The 5,768-nt window shown below is 36.7% G+C and overlaps 1 pseudogene; it reads right to left on the bottom strand.

Annotated features, from left to right (window-relative positions):
• Positions 1-1,966: 1,966 nt before the first annotated feature.
• On the bottom strand, positions 1,967-3,100 carry LOC105487409 (nucleoporin Nup43 pseudogene; annotated as a pseudogene).
• Positions 3,101-5,768: the final 2,668 nt, after the last annotated feature.

The raw sequence follows: 5,768 nt of genomic DNA, 5'->3' as shown, positions 1-5,768 counted from the left end.
GGCTGATTACCCGTGGTCAGGAGTTCGAGACCAGCCCTGGCCAACATGGTGAAACCCTGTCTCTACTATTAATACAAACATCTGCCAGAAGCGGCGGCTCACGCCGGTAATCCCAGCATTTTGGGAAGCTGAGGCAGGTGGATCACGAGGTCAGGAGTTCAAGACCAGCCTGGCCAACACAGTGAAACCCTGTCTCTACTAAAAATACAAAAATTAGCTGGGCACAGTGGCGAGTACCTGTAAGTAATCCTAGCTAAGCGGGAGACTGAGGCAGTAGAATCACTTGAAACCAGAAGGTGGACGTTGCAGTGAGCCGAGAGTAGCGCCTCTGCACTCCAGCCTGGGCGAAAGAGCGAAACTTCATCTCAAAAAAAAAAAAAAAAAATTATTAGGGTATGACGGCGCATGCTTGTAATCCCAGCTACTCCGAAGGCTGAGGCAGGAGAATTGCTTGAACCTAAGAGACGGAGGTTGCAGTGAGCTGAGACTGTGCCATTTCACTCCAGCCTCAGCAACAAGAGTGAAACTCCATCTCAAAAAATGTATACATTTACTAGGACAGAAAAGCAAAACCTTACCATAATTCCATAACTGTGATTATTGGAATTACAAAGTAAATTAACACTTCAATTGTCTAATAGCAGTGATTGGTCATTAAGGTCTCAGGTCAATAATACATTTAAAATCTAACAAACTTTGGAAAGATAGTATCATTAAATTATCTTAAAACACTACATTAGGTCATTATTATCCCTGCAGACAAGGATAGGATAAAGATGGTTGGTAATACTATAGGTGGCTAAAACAAAAGGATTAAAATGGCAAAATTCTTTACTCTGATCATACCACCATTTGATTAATCACACTTTTATCTATCAAATTTTAGTTTGGAAATCAGTTCACTTATCAATGTAGAATTCTACTTTATTGCACAATGTCCAGTTTGGCAACTTTCAACTATGCTGCGAAGCTAAACAAGCTAAATTCCTTAGGAAAAATGTTGTATTTTTTCCCTTTTCAACAAAAATAAAGTTGGGTCTAAGGAGCTGAAAGAGTTCTGCTCAAAAACCTATTCTGAAAAAGGAACTTGTCAAAACATTTTCACCTTAAAAAAAATTCAGGCTGGGCACAGTGGCTTACATCTGTAGTCCCAGCACATTGGGAGGTCAAGGCGGGTGGATCATGAGGTCAAGAGATTGAGACCATCCTGGCCAACATGGTGAAACTCCGTCTCTACTAAAAATACAAAAATTAGCTGGGCGTGGTGGTGCACACCTGTAGTTCCAGCTACTCAGGAGGCTGAGGCAGGAGAATTGCTTGAACCTGGAAGGAGGCGGAGGTTGCAGTGAGCCGAGATCGCACCACTACACTGCAGCAGAGAAAGACTCTGCCAAAAAAGAAAAAAAAGTAGAACACAGCTATACATCTTTGTCATTTTTGCTCTACTCAATTCTTTCTGAAAAAGTTTATTATTATTATTAAGGAAATAAAGTGTGGAAGGATCACAGGAAATACTTGCAGTAAAAAGAATAATCGTTAATGTTGGCAACTGCCACTAGGAAGGCATATACTCCACATACTACTGATAAAAATTGTAGGAACCCGTTGGTGGTTCCCATAATCACCACTGATGTGTTAATTCCTACAACATCAAAAACAAAGAACTAGTTCCATGAGCTGTCTGTCAATAACACTCTGAAGGCAGCCTATTCATCAGCACCAGAATCCCATTGATTTTCTTCCACATGTTCACAATCTTTTGCCATTAGTCATCTATCTATCGGATCCTACAACTGTTTGGGAGTGTCAGGCTAACAAAAGCCAAAACTGGGCATTGACATTAATGGTAGTTTACTGATGTTTCCCCTGCAACCCTCGCATTTTCTGATAGTAAAATTTTGCACAGAAGTTGGATTTCAAAAGGCTAATTGTATGTTCTATTTGAAATCTTATAATTACAGTATTTCTATGAAAAAAGATATCTGGTAACATAAATTGCTTCTGCATCAGTTCCACAAACAAGACAAGGATCTAAAACATCCAAACTGTTCACAGACAGAGACCTACTGGGAAGTAAGCTTGTGATTTCAATTCGATGTTTTGCAGGATCAGTGCTGAGCCAGGAGCTTATGACAGACTGGTGAACATTAGCTTGGTTACTAATGCTCTGAGACAAAAAAGTACTGCTTCTTCCTCCTTGGTGAAAGAGTGACAACTTTTCAGGTACATCTGTAGAAGCATCCCAGTGCCAGAGGGATCCATCTTCAGAGCAGGTAAACAGATGATCTGGGTTGGATGGGTGAAAGTGAACTTCCCACATTTCAGCTTCACGAGCCTTCAGCAGTGATACAGGCATAGTACCTTGTCTAACATCCCAAATACTCAATATTCCATCTTGGCCACCAGTAGCTACACCGTGCTGTTGGTTGGGATGTCTATCAACACAGTGGAGTGGCACTCGGTCACTAGTCAGTGACAATATATGAGAAAGCTCATTTCCTTGTTGTCTGAAATCCAATGTTTTCAACTGTCCAGTTGAATTTACAGTAAGAATCTCAGGAGTTTGAAGAAAGGTTACAGCATGGAATGTATTACTATCTGCATTGTCTATGGTTCTTGTAGCTTCCTTGTGATCAGCTTTTGTTCGACCATGCTCTCCAACTGTAACGATTTCTGGGTTGTTGCACACAACACCTACACATGGTGCACTGCTGTAGGAAGGACTGCCAGGGCCTGCGTGGTAGTGAGCTGTAGTCCACTGCTGGTTGACTGACAGAGTCTGGTTATTCGGATGGTGAAGGAAAACTGTTACACATCCTGTTGATGAAGCATTGACAATTCTTTCCTGGTCAAAAGACGGTAAATCCATGACATCACCATGGTGTCTGATATCACACAATAACTGATGGTCTCCTTCAAACCCTCCATCAGAGTCCAAGTTTCCAAAATCTCCAATAGACCATGGTGAAACATAATTTTCCTCATTGTCCCAAGATCCTGTAGCAAACGTCTCCGCGGTCTGCAAACTTTCCGGAGGCAGCGGTCGCCAGCGGGTTTTGCGGATTTTCTGAGACACAAACTTCGCATAAATTTCCTCCATGCCGAAAACCATAATCTCTTGAGTAAATGAAATGCCTGTGCCACAAGGATGATAGGTTCGTGTTTAACTTTAACAGCCGAACAATTTAAAAACATAGTTGAACCATTTTACATTCCCATAATATGCTACGATACTTATCTCTTCAAATTCTCACTAAATTTTAGTATTGCCAATCATTTTAATTTCAGCCATGACGGTAGGTGTGTAGTGATCCTTCTTTGTGACTTCTCAGATTTCCCTGATGATTAAGTTTTCCCATTTTTCATGTACTGATTCACAATTGGTTTCCTTGTCTGTACAACTCATTGGCCCATTTTTTATGGGGTTATTTACTCTAATTACTGAGTTATACAAGATATTTATATATCTTAGATACTGGTCCTTTGTTAAATATATACTTTTCAAATATTTTCTTCTAATAGATGATTTACCTGTTTCTTTTCTCAACAGTGTTGTTGAAGAGTAGATAATTTTAATTTTAAAAAGTATAATTTATTACTTTAGATTTTTTGCTTTCTGTGACTTGTCTAAGAAATATTTGCTAACCTCAAGATTATAAAGATTTGTTTCTGTTTTTAATAAACTCTATGATTTCAGCTTTTATGTTTAAATTGGTGATCCAATTCAAATTAATATTTGTGTGTGGTGTGAAATAGGGGTGAGGCTTATTTTTAAAATATTTTTAAAATAGTTTTTCCTGCATAATTTGTGTAAAAGACTTACTTTTATCCATTAAATTTCTTTGGTTTCTTTGTGAAAACCCAATGACTGGGTCTATTTCTGGGCTTCTAATTTTCCTTTGTTAATTTATTATTTGTTACTTATGTCATTTCCACACTCTTTTGTGCAGTAGCTTTACTGAAAGTCTTAAAATCAGATAGTATAATTCTTCTAATTTTGTTTTTCATTTTTAAGATTTTCTATTTTTCGTTTTCGTATCAATTTTAAGATTAATTTGTCAATTTCTATAAAAACTCTTCTACAAGTAAGCAAAAGAGTAATGGTGAGGATTATTTGATCTAGAGATAAATTTGGCTATTGGCATCTTAATAATATCGATCACTCTAGTCTATGAACATAATCCATCTTTACATCTATCTTCTGGTGTTTTTAAAATTTTCTCTGCAAATACATAATAAAATATAGCTTTTATTGAGAGACTTTGCATAGATTTTCATGATTATTCATAAGTGTTTTATGATTGTGACCTCATTATAAATTGCTTTTTAAATTTTTTATTTTCTAAATATTTTCTACTCACATATATGAATACAATGTATTTTATTCGTTAACTTCTACCTTGTGAATATGCTGAATTCATTAGTTAGTTTAAAAAACCATTTTATAGATAGGTTCCTTAAAATTTTCTACATAAGCAATTATGTCATCTGCAAATAGAGTAAGTTTTATTTCTTCCTCTATCACTTTTATGCTTTTGGCTTATTTAGTTAGTTATAATGGCTAGGCCATTTAGTTAAATATTGGTAAGAAATAATGGAAGTACTCATCCCTTTTTCCCAAACTGAGGGGAAATTTCTGCAATGATTCACTATTAAGTAAAATGTTACCTTCAGTTTTTTTTTTTTTAATACTTACACTTTATTAAGTCAATGGGATTCCCTCTGATTCCTGTTTTCTGAAGACTTTATAGTGCACCTGAGAGTTAAGCTTTGTTAAATATTTTTACACACTTACTGAAATGATCACATGATTATTCTTTTTATTCTGATATTATGGCAAATTATATTGATCAGCATTGAACATTAAGCCAATCTAGCAGTTTTTAAAATAAATTCCATTTAGTTGTAAGGTATTATCATAGGTAGATTCAACTTGCTAACATTTTATTAAGAGGTAGATTCCTTAGGGTTATTGGCTTGTAATTTTCTATTTTTATAATGTCTTTTTTGAGTTTTGGTATTAGAGTTATTTCTTGTTTCATTTTTGACAGAGTTTGTTTAAAACTGATACTTCTGGTACTGTTTTTTTTGTTTGTTTTTTTTTTTTTTTTGAGATGCAGTTTTGCTCTGTCTCCAGGCTGGAATGCAATAGCGTGATCTCGGCTCACTGCAACCTCCGTCTCCTGGGTTTAAGCGATTCTCTTGCCTCAGCCTCCTGAGTAGCTGGGATTACAGGCACGTGCCACCACGCCCGACTAATTTTGTACTGTTAGTAGAGACAGGATTTCACCATGTTGGTCAGGCTAGTCTCAAAATTCCTGACCGCAGATGATCCGCCCACATCGGCCTCCCAAAGTACTAGGATTACAGGGGTGAGCCACCATGCCCAGCCAAGACTGGTACTTTTTAAATGTTTGATGTAATTCACCAGTGAAAGTACTAGGCCATCTATGGGGTGTGTATGCGTGTTCGTGTGTGTGTGTGTATTATGTGTGTGTGTGTCTGTAGATTTCATTAAGTTGTTCGTATTACTTTATAATTTGTTGTCTGTAGGATCAGTAGTCAGAGATATTTTTTTCATTACTGATATCTGTGCCTTTTCTTTTTTGTTTTCTTGAACACATGGATCTATCAATTTGTGGATCTTTTGAAAGTGCCACTTTTGGCTTTGTTTTTTTGTGTGTTGTTTTGCTTTCTATTTTATTGAATTCTACTCTTACGTTACTTAAGATTTACTTTACTTTCTTTTTTCTGTCTACTTAGGATGA

Source organism: Macaca nemestrina, chromosome 5, assembly GCF_043159975.1.
Source record: "Macaca nemestrina isolate mMacNem1 chromosome 5, mMacNem.hap1, whole genome shotgun sequence".
Classification (NCBI taxonomy): Eukaryota; Metazoa; Chordata; class Mammalia; order Primates; family Cercopithecidae; genus Macaca; species Macaca nemestrina.
Note: the sequence above shows the minus strand (reverse complement) of the source record. Positions and strands in the feature narration are given on the sequence as shown.